General features: G+C 51.7%; 2 long non-coding RNA genes across 2 annotated transcripts; both read left to right on the top strand.

Annotated features, from left to right (window-relative positions):
• Positions 1-1,913: 1,913 nt before the first annotated feature.
• On the top strand, positions 1,914-6,917 carry LOC133227635 (uncharacterized). The gene is made up of 2 exons (XR_009729896.1): positions 1,914-5,214; positions 6,634-6,917. It is a non-coding gene; the product is annotated as an uncharacterized LOC133227635 (long non-coding RNA).
• Positions 6,918-9,335: 2,418 nt separating this feature from the next.
• On the top strand, positions 9,336-12,849 carry LOC133227636 (uncharacterized). The gene is made up of 3 exons (XR_009729897.1): positions 9,336-10,848; positions 10,938-11,408; positions 11,743-12,849. It is a non-coding gene; the product is annotated as an uncharacterized LOC133227636 (long non-coding RNA).
• Positions 12,850-14,500: the final 1,651 nt, after the last annotated feature.

Genomic DNA, 14,500 nt, shown 5'->3' on the forward strand with positions numbered 1-14,500 from the left:
TAATTCAATAATAAAGAGTTAAATAATCCAAATTAAAAATGGGTGAGAGATCTGAATAGATACTTCCCACAAGAAGATATACAAATGGTCTACAAACACATGAGAAAGATTCTCAACATCAGTAGACACCAGAGAAATGCAAATCAAAGCCACAATGAAATACCACTTCACAAGCACTAAGATGGAGAGATAAAATAAGATAAAATAAAATAAAAGATAAATCTAAGATAAAAGATTTAAAATCTAAAAAAATATATATCTAATATATCTAAAAAAGATAAAATAAAAGATAAATCTAAGATAAAAGATAAATCTAAGATAAAATCTAAGATAAAAGAGAGAGAGGGAATAACAAATGTTGGCAATCGTGTGGAGAAAGTGGAACCCTCATGTACTACTGAGAGGACTGCAGAATGGTGTAGCCACTTCGGAAAATCGTTGCTGCTGCTGCTGCTGCTAAGTCGCTTCAGTCGTGTCCGACTCTGTGAGACCCTATAGACGGCAGCCCACCAGGCTCCCCCATCCCTGGGATTCTCCAGGCAAGAACACTGGAGTGGGTTGCCATTTCCTTCTCCAACGCATGAAAGTGAAAAGTGAAAGTGAAGTCGCTCAGTCGTGTCCGACTCCTAGCGACCCCATGGACTGCAGCCCACCAGGCTCCTCCGTCCATGTGATTTTCCAGGCAAGAGTACTGGAGTGGGGTGCCATTGCCTTCTCCCCAGAAAATAGTTAGGCAGTTTCAAAAATTTAAACATAGAATATGACCCCTAGGTATACAGAGAAATGAACACATATGTCCACACAAAAACTTGTACACAAATTTCATAGACGCATTATTTGTCACAGCCAAAAAGTGGAAATAATTCTTTGTTGTCCAGTTCATCATCCAGTGAGGGGACAAGCACAGTGTCACACCCACACCTAGGAATGTTACTTGGCCATTGTATTGTATTGCATGCGTGGTCACTCAGGCATGTCTTGACTCTTTGCAACCCCATGAACTGTAGCCTGCCAGGCTCCTCTGTCCATGGTATTCTCCAGGCAAGAATATTGAAGTGGATTGCCATCCCCTTCTCCAGGGGATCTTCCCAACTCAGGGATCCAGCCCAGGTCTCCTGCATCGCAGGTGGATTCTTTAGCATCTGAGCCACCAGGGGATTTGGCCATAAAAGGGAATAAAAAACCTGTTACAACATGGATGAACCTGGAAAACATCACATTAAGTGAAAAAAGCCACTCACAATAGATCACATATTGTATGATTCCATTCATATGTAAGGTCCGGAATAGGGAAATCTATAGGAACAGAAAACAGATTGCCTTGGGCTGGGAATGGAAGCAGGAATGGGGAGTACTGTTAATGAGCCCAGGGTTGTTTCTTTTGGGGTTCATGAAAATGGTCTAAAATTGGTTGTGGAGATGGTTACACAACTCTGTAAATATACTAAAAACCATTCAGTATACATTTTAAATGAATAAACTATGTGGTATGTGAGTAATATCTCAATAAGGCTGCTCTGTATTTCCCAGGTGGACAGGAGTAGGGAGACTATGAAGGGTGAGAGAGTCTGTTGCAGAAGTTGAGTGGAAATAATGAAGGTCTGAGTCAAGGGTGTGGCCCTGACGGTGGAACACTGGGTGGGGGGGGCCTGAATGTGGAGACAAGGTCGAGCCCACAGGACTGCATCACTGCTCTTGTGTGTGTGTGTGTGTGTGTGTGTTGTTGTTGTTGTTGTTGAGGTAATAACAGCTGGTGTTTATTGAGTACCATCTATGTGGCTGGGTCCCCTGGAACATTTCCTTTATCCCTTACTGTCTGTAAGAAGGAGACTGTTTCCATTCTGTGAAACTGAAGCACAGAAGGACTAAAGAACTTCTGTGCCAGGATAACACGGGATGTGGTGGAACTGGAATTTGCACCAAGGGGCTCAACTGGAAGCCTCATGCCTCTAACTACACCACCCCCCGCACCGCGGGGTTTCTGGGTGAGTGAGCTGAAGGAGGGGGCGTCTGAGATAAAGAATACCGACAGAGGGGCAAGGATTTGGCAGGAACTGGACAGGTTCAGTCTGGGATGTGATGAATTTGAGATGCTTCTGGGATACCATCGATATTCCGTGGAACAACGGGTTAATGAAACAGGAGCATGAGACAGAGGAGGCCAAGAAATGACAGATTTCCGCACCTTCGACGGTATCTGTTCTCCTCAGGAGTGGATGAGAGCACACGGAAGAGTCTATTCCTGAGAGAAGAGAGACGAGAGTAGAGATCCGAGGTCCTGGGGACCGCGTCCTGGGAGCAGGAGAAGGGGAGGGCGAAGGTGTGAGCCCTCAGGTGCAGCCACTGGGGGTGGGAGGAGGGACAGGTCTGATCACAGTGGGGAGGTGGGGCGGAGGGAGGGAGGCGGGGAGCACAGATCTCTGTGAGAACCACTGAATACAGCCCTTCTGCACCCGGTGGTGAGAGAAGGCGAGTGTCTTACACAGCACCCTCCAGTCCCAGATGCCTCCAGGCACCAGCCCAGCCTCTCTGTGTCCGTGACGTGGAGACTCCCGGGGGCCAACCCGCCACACTGGGAAGAATGCAGATGCCCGCGGAAGCCAAGAGCAGGAACAGCGGCGGCAAGGGTTTCTGTCTCACTGCTTTGGGAGCATATTAAGGATTTCAGCGGTAAAGAACAGTAAGCTGAAGTTTGAGGATTTTTTGAAACTATAGATTATATTTTTTCTGATGCAAAATTAGTTGTAACAGGGTTTGACCAAAGTTTGGATTCTGCTCAGAAAGCCAGTGTCATATCTTTTTGCCTTTTCCCTGATGCTGGGAAAAAGATTGAGGGCAGGAGAAGAAGGGAGCGATAGAGAATGAGATGGTTGGGTGGCATCATCAACTCAATGGACATGAGTCTGAGCAAACTCCGGGAGCTGGTGAAGGACAGGGAAGCCTGGCCTGCTGCAGTCCATGGGGTCACAAAGAGTCCAACATGACTGAGCGACCGAACAACAGCAACAGAAAGCCAGCCTGTTCCACTACGCTTTCTTGTTTGTCACGCTTGAGGAAATCTGATCTAACGTAAAAGCAGCAACCACAGCTGCACAGCTGGCCAGCTGCCACAAATCGTCCCCACCTGCTCTTAACCTCTTTAAGCTCCTTTCCTACGCTGCTACGTCCAGACACCCCACATAGAACGCGTCCCTGAGGACCCTTTCGTGTCACCACCTCCAGTTCACTGCTTGCTGAATGGCTGAATGACCCACCCACCTGGGAGCAGATGCCCCACTGGTGCTTCCACATAGAAAAAAAGGTCACCTCTTCCCTGCTGGCTCAGCTGGTAAAGCATCTGCCTGCAACGCGGGAGACCTGGGTTTGATCCCTGGGTTGGGAAGATCCCCCTGGAGAAGGGAACGGCTACCCACTCCAGTATTCTGGGCTGGAGAATTCCATGGCCGCCTAGTCCATGGGGTCACAAAGAGTCTGACGCGAATGAGTGACTTTCACTTTCACTTTTCTCACTTCTCTTTATGACCCCAATGAGGACGCCACCCAAGTTTTTCTTTTTTTAGTTAAAGATGCAGAACCTCTCAGAGTTGAATTGCTAATCAGCATCTATAGGGTAAAAGTGACAGAAAGTATGGGTGTCCTCCCGCCAGCTGGGGTCTTTCATAGCCCTGCTTTGAACCATGGCCTCTGCAATGGCCCAGCTGGGGAGGTGATTCCACTTCTCCTTTTGAGCCACTTCTCTTGAGTCCGGCTGTCCTTGAGTGTTTCTGTGGGGACAGCTGCCCTGAACTCACCTAAAGGGATGGACTGCTTTTGAAGGACCTGGAGGGCCGACCCCCTTCTCCTTCATCTTGCACCCACTGTTTATTCCCTGTCCTTTTACGTCTGAGGGTGTTCACTGGGGTCTGGAGGGCAGGGGAGCAGCGGACAGAGGCCTAGAGGGCTGTATGCAAACACATTCAACCTGAATGAACCAAAGAGAGATAAAACAAACCTTTAAAAAAATGAACTCCTTTAACAGAGTCCCCAGTGGGTCTGTAGCCCTGGCTGCTTCTCTCAAGACTGCACACTCTGCTCGGTGGGAGCAGATGGCCTGCTGGAGACTTCAGGCAAACTTCCTGCTACTCTGTTGAGACCATGAGGCCCTCCCTAGTCTCTGCCCGCTGTGCCAGTCTGGGTTGCGGAGTCTTGGGCCTACCGGGCTCCCAGTCCAGGCTAGAAGAGACCACAAAAGCCAGAGCCAGCAGGAGGAGTCTGGGCCCCCTCCCCACCCACACCCCCACCAGGGCCCCTGCTGCCAGAGGAAGAGAATCACCTTGTTATGCGAAGACCAGAGTCAGGAAAGGCCTGGCCCCAAACCAGCCCAGACCCAGCAGGTCAGTCCAGCCCTCTGGCTCTCAACCCTTTGTCAGGAATGCACTGGGGGGAAGGGAAGGCACAGCAGAGGGGCACAGCTGCAGAGATGCAGGGGGGTCCAGCCACCCAGAGCAGGAAGGGGCTTCAGATTCAGGGGAGCCCCCTGCTGGCAGAGAGCAGAGGCTAAGAGGGCACGGGACCCAGTTGAGGAAGGAGGGTCAGGGCAGCAAAGCCTGGATTACTGACCTGGGGACCACATCACTCTTCCCTTGGTGTCTCCTTCAGCATCCGTACAGTGGGCGCATGACCCCTGCCCTGCCACCTCACGCTCCAGACTTGACCTCAGCTTTCTCACCTCTGATCCTGCCTGCCCAGCCCTCCTTCTCTCTCAGACCAGCTCCTGCTGTCCCCCCAGGCCCTGGGGTGGTGGAAAATGCCTTTCCCCCCAGCCCCCACCCACACAGAATAGGCCAATTCACCTGAAGAAACACCAGCACTACCCAGTTCCAAATGCCCTGGGAAGAGACTGAATGGCCAGCCGGGCTCATGTGCATCTAGGCAGAGGTGTCTTGTTGAACCACAGGTAGTGACCCAGGACCAATGTGGTGGAGCGGGTAGAACAGCTGGAGGCAGACAGATGGCTGTGGCTAAGGGGCTTTGGAGGATGCTCCAAAAACATCCAGCCTGAGATGCCATCTTACATCGAGGGATGCCGGAACAGAGCTGATGAGCTGAGGTGTGGACACACCGAGCGGGAGCAGCTGATGCGACTTTGAGTGTGGCGTCTGCGGGAGTCCAGAGTCTCATGCTCTGGAGAGGTCCAGCTGGAGGTGTGCTTCTGGGAGCATCAGCTTCCAGGAGGTAAGTGAGCCACAGGGAGGAGATGGCCCACAACGAGAGGGAGGGGAGCAGGGGCTGGAGACGGGCAGCGAGGAGCACCAGGGATAAGACTGGCAGGAGATGGAAGAGGGGAGGCAGGAGAGGCAGGAAAAGTGAAAAATACAAGGCAAGATGGAATCCAAAGGAAGAGGAGAAAAGGGCTGGTGTTGTCAGAGGTCAGGCAAATGAAGCGGGAAGGGTGAACAGCTGGGAGTGGGTGTGAACAGAGATGCCCAGGGAGTGGTGATGCTGAGTCTGGAGGGAGAGGTGGGCGATTCCCAGGTGGAGAAAGGGTGAAGCCTAGGATGAAGAATCGTTGCATGCAAAGACACAGCAGAAACACAGTGCATTGGGGCCACCTGAAGCAATATGGAATTGGCAGTGAGTGGGCTGGGGGTGGCAGAGGGGTGTGGGAAGTAGAAGTGAAGAGGGAGAAAGCAACCACATCCGGAGAGGTGTCTTAGGGCAGGTTGAGCTGTCCACATCTTCTGTGATCAGGGTTGGCAAACTGCAGTCCACGGCCGAATCTAGCCTGCTGCCTATTTTTGTAAACGTTTTATTGGAGCACAGTCCCACCTAGACTAGAATGGCAGGGTCTACCATGTGGCCTTAAACTGTGTGCATTTGGCCCTCTACAGAGAAAGTTTGCCGCCCTCTGTAGACAATGTTTCACCACTGAGCAAGAAGAACAAGAGGATCAGAGACCTGGCCAGTGCAGGGTAGGCAGAGGTGGGGTGAGTGAGACTAGAGACAGGCAGAGGGTGAGGAGCTGTGGCTGCCATCCTGGTGAGAGCTAGTGCTGACCTGGGCTAAAGCGGTCAAGGTGAGGGGGCTTAGCTTTACAGGAAAGGCAAATAAAATCCTTCGAGGTAGTCTGAAGCACTGGGTTGAAAAAGATGTTGTTGTGTAGATGCTAAGCCATGTCCAACCCTTTGTGACCCCATGGACTGCAGCACACCAGGCTTCCCTGTCCTTCACCATCTCCCAGAGTTTGCTCAAACTCATGTCCATTGAGTCAGTGATGCCATCCAACCATCTCATCCTCTGCCACCCCCTTCTCCTCCTGCTCTCAATCTTTCCTGGCATCAGGGTTTTTTCCAGTGAGTCAACTCTTTGCATCAAGTGGCCAAACTATTGGAGCTTCAGCTTCAGCATCAGTCCTTCCAACGAATATTCAGGGTTGATTTCCTTTAGACTTGACTGGCTTGATCTCCTTGCTGTCCAAGAGACTCTCAAGAGTCTTCTCCAGCACCATAATTCGAAAGCATCAATTCTTTGGTGCTCAGCCTTCTTTATGGTCCAACCCTCACATCCATATATGACGACTGGAAAAACCACAGCTTTGACTATAAGGACCTTAATTGACAAAGTGATGTCTATGTTTTTTAATACCCTGTCTAGGTTTGTCATAGTTTTCCTTCCGAGGAACAAGTATCTTTTGATTTCATGGCTGCACGAGAAAGATGCATGAGAAAGATGCAAACATCAGCAAGAAAGATGTCACCAAGTCACAAATATCATGTGGAGAAGGGCAAGAAAGAAGAGAGAGGCACAAGGACCACGATATTTTGCTTCTAAATTAAAATATCTGTTTCTGTTTCATTGAAAAAATACGAAACTTTGGCCACTGGAATTTCTTCTTTGCTGAAAGATGCTTTATAATAAAGAAATACTCTTGGGATTTGCTCACATCTGAAGATTCTGAACAACTGCCTTTTTTCTCCTTCTTAATGACAGGAAATAGGAGATTTGACGGGGTGTTTAACCAGACTTGCAAGCCCAGTCTGCATCTTGAAAGAGGAAATGACCAGAGGTGGGGTTAGGGGTGGGGAAGGGGGAAGAGTGAGGCCTGAGATGCCTGTGTTGCAGATCCCAGGAGTCAGCTCTGGGCTTTGATCGGCAGGGTCCAGAGGAGGAAACTCATGGGCCAGAGGAGAGGCACGGCCTGGGTGAGCTGGCAGGAAGCCTGGGCTACGAACAACAGGGAAAAAGGCTTGGGAGTCATCCCTGTCACCTGCATAAGCAGGAGTTCTGTCCCAGGGGGCAATCTGGACGTCTGATAACCTGAGAACAGACAGAAGAAGCTGTGAAGAAATGATGTGGGTCACTGGGGGTGGTTAGCCTGTGGGCCTCAGTGGGACAGGAAGTGGGACCTGAGAAAGTAATGTGACAATGCCTGATCAGCCCAAGCTGGGGAAAGGAAATACTAAGCCTCATCTTCTTCTGGGTAAGCGAAGTGGGCGTGGTGGGGTCCTGCTGTCCCAGTGTCAAGGCAGAGGTGCAGGCAGGGCCGCAGCGGTCTGTGGGCTGAACTGACCAAGACCCGGGCATCATCTCCCCTGAAACCTGGGGCCTCCTCTGAGACATCTGTTGGCTTAAAGACACAGTAAGAGCTGTAAATTTAAGTTTTATTCAGGGTCTTGCTGAAGACAATAACCTGGGAGACAGCCACTCAGCAGCTCAGAGGAAACTACTCTGAAGAAATTGGGGAGAAACCAGTTTCTGTATGATTTTTGGCTAGGAAATACATCTGGGCCAGCATACATCTTGGTAAAAGATAACTGCTAATCACGAAGAACAGATATCTCAAGTTCATGATTTTAGTGCTTTCCTATGAATGGGAAGATGCAAAAATACTCCCCTAAGCTATGCATCTAACTATCCAGGGGCCCGTTTCATCAAAGCACAGGGTGCCTAATCCTGTTCTTCATCCTGAATTCTTCTCGGGGCACACTGTTGGTAGGAATAGAGTGGGTTAGGACGTTGGCCCTTGTAGACTCAGTGGTGAGCCACACTTTGTTCTTGGTTCACACGTCTTCGGCTGCAAGTATAGAGGATGGCTGTGAAATAAACTATTGGCACATGGGGAATAAAATGAAAGGCCGTTCCCTTCCTCCACCCAGAAAGACAGACGGGCCTTCATGTTCCCCCACCAGGCTCTCAGAGAGAGAGGAAAGGCGGGGGAAGCAGACTGATTCCTGGTGCTTCAGGGGCTGCCCAGCCCCAAGAAAAATCCACTTGGGTTGCCTAAGGCCTGGCAGGGCCAGAGCCCAGGCCTCAGTCTCCTCCAGTGGGAAGGCCAGACTGCCCAGGGGACATGGCATGAGCCCTGGACGAGTCCACAGAACCCCCCTCCCCAGGCTCAAGACCAGGGTGGGGGGATCCCAGTATATGCCTGTGACCGCCCAGGAAGAGCCTGTGGGGACATCTGGGAGCCCCTGGAGGCGGGGGCAGTGCTCAGGGAACTGTGGCGTAGGCCCCTTCTCCTGTTCCTGTTCCCCTGAAAGCCTTTTGATTCCTGATGAGCCCATGGAGTTGGTGGGGGAGGAGGGGTCCTCAGAAATCAAAAATGAACAATCCCCCTCAGGGAGATACAAGCTCCAGGTGAGATTAGTTTAGGGGAACGATACTGGTTGTTTCTTTTCCATTCCAGGGTTAAGGGTACAAGAGTAACAGATCCTAACTTTTGCCCCAAAAGGCAATTTATTGGAAAGAGGATCAGGAAACAGAAGGAAACCAAAGGTGGAGGAACAGCACAGTGTCTGGGCCCTGGGGTGCCAACAAAAATCAGCAGTGCCCCTAGGCTGGCCTCTGCTTCTTTGCCCCCAGGTGTGCAGCATGACCAGAACTAACTCCTGTTGAGCAGTTACTATGTGCCAGGCACTTACAGAATGGAGAACTTAATATGTGTTGTTAAATCCTCAACACAACCCCCTAAAGTAGGTATTGATAGTATCAATCTCATTTAGCCAGTTTCACATCGAAGCACAGAGAAGCTAAGCCACTTGCTGAAGGTCACACAGCCAGGACATGGAAAGCCATACCCTCTCCACCGCTCTACTGTGCCACCTCCAAAGAAACAAGGGTCACCATGAACTGCATGAACCTCCTAGATGTGTCTTCCACCCTTAGCTACCCCTCTCAAAATAACTTGACAAGTCACCAGGGAAGGCAGGCAGGAAGACGGCAGATGGGTTGCTGCTATGCACCTTTGTTTATCACAGTTTACACACTTTGCATGTGTCCTCATCTCAACCTCACAATTCCCGGAGAAAACAGAACCCAGCAACGAAGTGACCCGCCTGGAGCCACCGCAGCTGAGGAGGGCTGGGGCCGTCTGGGGCCTAGAGGCGGGGTGTGTTTCTCGCTCTCCCCATCCTTGGCCACCGCAGGGGGTGCTCCTGGCCCGCGTGGGTGCAGCAAAGACTGTCCCTGTTTGTATCTTCCCGAGGGCCATCGGGCGCCAGATAAGCACCAACGATGTGCACGGCCTTTGGGATGGATCGATCCGAGTGCTGTGTTCAGGTTCTCCAGGTCTTCAGGTCCTGACGCTATGGGTTTGGGGCTGGAGTGAGGTCTGCTTCAGAAACTTGCAGGCACCTGCAGGGCCGGCCTGCGGGAGCCGCCCTCTCTGCGGCTGGAGCAGCTGAGCTCACTTCCGGTCTCAGTTCTGCTCTGGGCTGGGGAGCCGGGGAGGCGGGGGAGGGGGCCGGCGGGGCGGGGGGCGGCCGTGGCGCGTCCTTCCGCAGAGGATGGGTGTGCCCGGGGCGGGGCTGGACTGCGGGGGCAGGAGGTGCTGGAGGGGAGAGGGCATTGCTGGGGCAATTCTGACCCTTTCGCTTCCCTTCGCGGAGGCGGTGGGTGGATGAAGGTCTGGACAGACGGGCTCGTGGGGCTCTCAGAGGCGCTAGGGGCTGAGGTCCAGGGAAGAGTCAGAGGCCTGCGATTGACCGCCCAGCTTGGAGAAGTGTAAGGAGCTTTCTGGGGCCCTTGCTCTGGGGAAGGGACATTGTTCTTTCTCTGACATGTTCTTTCAAACCAGAAAAAAGGAAGTTGAGCCCTAGCTAGGGACTCCAGTTAGACCTGCACGCATGTCCCAAGGGGTCAGGGAACTGCGAGCTGCCAGGTAGAGACCACCTCCCGCCTGACATGGTCAAGCTGGTGTAATGCGAAGGAAAAAAGAGGAACGGGTTTTTCTTTCCTGAGAACGAAGAAGATAAAAAGAACAGTGAGCAGGCCTGATCACTCCTAGGTTTTACTTTCACTGTTTCTAATCTGTTGTCTACAACCGAGTTTGCTTTTCTGCCTCCTAGCTCTGGGTAAGCTTCATTCTGCATCTATTATCCTTTGACTCTATGCTAATTACATCCTGAATCTGTTCTCACCTTTACAGCACTCTCTTCCTCGCTGTTTTTTTTTTTTTCCCCTCTCTTTTTGCATTATACAAAGAAAGCCCAGTACAATTCACAAAAGACAATGGACCCAACTACTGGGCTACCTGATGCCAGCCTCTGACTGTTTTTGAAACAATACAAGAATTATACAATATCCTTATACCTTTGTTCCTCATCACCAACTCAGAACTTGGAACCCTCATCTATATAATCCCCTAGACTCCCCCTGGAAGAGGGGCACAATTCTTGAGGCATGAGCCTGCTGCGTCTTCCCTCCGCCGGCAGAAGATTAAAACCACCTTTCCATTTCCTCCAAACTCTGTCTCCGTGTTGTTTATCTGGCTTCGGTGGGGAGAGAATGCCAAGATTTTGGCGGCATCAAAGCCGGATGTCCCATCGAGGGGCCCCAGCTGAAAAGTGGTAAGAGAGAGAGAGAGAGAGAGTGTGTGTGTGTGTGTGTGTGTGATGGAGGAGGCGTGTCTCCAAAATTGCACACCTGATCCCCATGCTCTTTCCAGAAACACACAGGAGCTGAAGACCAGGCACTGCAGAGCCACTTCCTCCCCTTCATCCCGGCGGGCAAGGTCTTCAGAGACCCCTGGCACCCATCCCCCGCCAGAAACAGGAGGGGTTTGCGTGAGATGATCCCTGAAGGGCTCCCACCTCTGACCCCCAAGACCATGAGTTGAACCCCCTGGACTGTGTGCAGAAAATGCAAGGAGAAGGAGGGAGCAAGCCAGATTCCAGGAGGGCTTATTTAGGAGTGAGCCCTGTGTCCGCCAACTACTTCTATTTAGTCAGGGTACCGGATCCGCATTTTCATCCGCTCACACTAAAACCTGAAACATACCACACTGACCCTTATGAGATTCCAATAAACCACACCTTCCCACCCTCTGCTTCCCCTGGTCCCCCAGGTCTGTCCTGCTCTCTCTTGATTTCATTCAGGTCTCTGCCCAGACGTCCCTCAGAGAGGTCTTTCCTGACCTCTTGATCTAACAGGTAAGTCATTTTGTAGTGTAGGTATGTTCCATGCAATGTGTAGGAAATACTTGTACTTAAAAAAAAAAAAATTGCTGTGAACCTAAGACTGAAATTGAATTGGGCATCCTGTATTTTTATTGCTCAATCCGGCAGCCCTAAGGCACGGGGACCCTGTATCCCCAACCCCCTGACAGTGGGGCCGTTCGATAGTTGGAGTTGCCAGGAGCAGCTGCCACTCCTGCCCTGAAAAAAAGGCGTGTCCTGTTCTGGGGCATCCTGCTTGGGAATTTCCGTGCTAGGAACAAAACCTAAGGGCTGTCTTCACTTGAATTCTCTTCCTTTGGGCTTCCAGGTGGTGCAGTGGTAAAGAATCTGCCTCCCAATGCAGGAGACGCACGTTCAATCCCTGGGTAGGAAAGATCCCCTGGAGGAGGAAATGGCAACCCACTTCAGTACTCTTGCCTGGAGAATCCCTTGGACAGAGAAGCCTGGCGGGCTTCAGTCCATGGGGTCACAAAGAGTCGGACACGACTGAGCGACTGAGCACACATTGTCTTCCTTTGCCCCGCTTGCTGCCTCAGGTGCTCAGGTGTTCTGCCCGAGACCCCAGGTGATTCCACACTGCAGTTGAAAAGTTTGGGTACACTGTCCTCAGGCAAATGTTCTGTGCAACAGTCAGGAAGGGGGAAATCCCCCCCACCCCTGCCACACTCATGGGTTCTTTTGGTTGCTCTAATAATTCAATTGACACAAGACAAATTTTAAAAAATTAATTCATATGCATGGAAGGCTCAGTGGTAAAGAATCTGCCTGCCAATCGGGAGAGCAGGAGACCCTGGTTCAGTCCCTGGGTTAGGAAGATCCCTTGGAGGAAATGGCAACCCACTCCAGTATTCTTGCCAAAGGGCCTAGTGAGCAGAGTCTGACAAGGCTGAGCACCTGAGCATGCACGCTGATAGAAATGGGACTCCCGAAATAACCAAAACAGGATGTTTACATATCATTTTTAAACAATTACTTACTTGGTATTAACAAAAGAGCTTGTACTTGGGGTTGCAGACTAATGAAGTAACACAGTTTGTTTATGCATCTTTCTTAGCCTTGGATTCCCTAACTCTGGTGATAAGAATGCTTTTTATCCTTCCTGTACAGGGAAGATACCTTCACATGGGAGATTTATTTCCCACTTTTAGGGGAGATAGGGGAGTCAGAGTGGGTTTTTTAATTATTTATCTATGTACTTACTTGACTGTGTCAGGTCTTAGTTCTGGCACGTGGGACCTGCGCTGAGTCCCGCGGGATCTTCTGATGCTGTGCCCAGATTCTCTAGCTGTGGCCACGGGCTCAGTAGTTGCTCCAAGGCATGTGGGTTCCCTGACCAGGGATCGAACCCGACTCCCCTGAATTGAGGAGACTTCACTGGTAGCCCAGTGGTAAAGAATCTGTCTTGCAATTCATGTGACTCAGATTCGATCCCTGGTCAGGGAACCCACATGCCTTGGAGCAACTGCTGAGCCAGTGGCCACAACTAGAGAGGAGAGGAACTTTGGACCCAGATGTGTGCAGAAGGAAGACTACAAGAACCCACAGGGAGCAGCCAGCCATCTAGAAGCCAAGGAGATAGATTCTCCTCCCCAGCCTGCTGACAACTGGATCTTGGACTTCGAAGCCTCCCAAACTGGAAATGACACTTTCAGCTGGTGAAGCGCCCCCCAGTCTGCAGCCCTTCGTTACAGCAGCCTGACAACCAGTGCAGGGTGCTGGTCTCAGAGCCCAGCGGCTGGCTCTGCCCTCTCTGGCTGGTGCCTCCCACCTCGCAGTCCACCCAGTCTGGGGGCGGGGGCGGTCTCCACAAGGACAAGTTTGTGGTGAAGCCTCAGGTCACCCTGGGCTTCTCGGCTCCCTTAACTCTTGTCCGAGCAACAGGAAATTCAGACCAGCTAGAGCTGGAAAAGCCTTGTGGGCACATAAATAAAGCAGCATGGAGGTGCACTTTCCGGGGTCCAGAGCTGGTCTGTGCTCGCGTGACAAACCTCAGTGAGGCAACACACTCACTCCACACAGTGGCCGAGACTGTGTTTTATTTCTCTTCGTGTTCCAAGCACCTGGTACACAGTAGGTGCTCAATAAGTGTCAGCCCTTCCTACAGTAAAACACAAACATCCTACTTCAGGCAGCAGAGAAGGATAATTAACAAGCTGGGAAGCGTCCACTTGGAGGTGGGCAGTTTGATCTGGGGTTTTAAGCACCCGTTCTGGGTGTCAGGAACTCCCCACCCTGGAGCCGGTATCTGCTGCTGGGTGACCTCAGACAACTCCCACCTCCACTCTCTGGGATTCCGTGTTTTTATAAAACGGGGAGTCTTAGTACCTGATGAGGGGCCCATGGTCTGGAGCTCTGCGCTTGTGGGAGGGGCTGGGCATCAGTGGAGAGGTCCCAGGGCCCCGAGCCCAAGATTTGCCATCAATGCTGGCATATAATAGGAAAGAGCAGACAGACACTGCTGCGGGGGTGGAGAGACCCTGGAGGCAGCAGGTGACCAGCACACTGGGCCTAGGCTCAGGGGACCCTGAGGCTGGAGGTGAGTGAGAAGCTCCGGTCAGACAATGTCTCCGTGTCCGGCCACTTTTACTCCCAGCTTGGCCTGCTGGTCGCACAGAACACACGCTGTGCTTTGGCCCCTATTCGAGCCACCTTTGTCACAGGTGAGTCATGAGGAACAGGACTGCCTTAAGAATCCAACTCCAGTCTTCTTGGGAGTCTGGGGGTCCAGGCAGTTGGGGGACCACCCCTCTTCATGGATGACTGGGAGGGCCATGCAGCAAGCCGCCCCTTCTCTGGATGAGGCTGACCCGTGGTGGACCGCCCAGTGCTGCTGTGGCCTTCTGGGGGAGCTGTGGGTTGTGGGGCACAGGCCTGGCTTCAGCCCCCACCCCTCCACTCACCCTCCATCACGGACTGGACTTAGGTGACTCCCAGATGGACCCCTCAGAAGGAGCTGCAAGGAGGGTGGTCAGCTGGGGGCTAACCTGAGTGATGGGATCAGCGTCAGCTATTGAGTCACACAGTCAAAGCCATCTTCCTCTCGGCCCCTTCAGCCAGTGACTAAG

This window comes from Bos javanicus, chromosome 16 (genome assembly GCF_032452875.1).
Source record: "Bos javanicus breed banteng chromosome 16, ARS-OSU_banteng_1.0, whole genome shotgun sequence".
Lineage (NCBI taxonomy): Eukaryota > Metazoa > Chordata > Mammalia > Artiodactyla > Bovidae > Bos > Bos javanicus.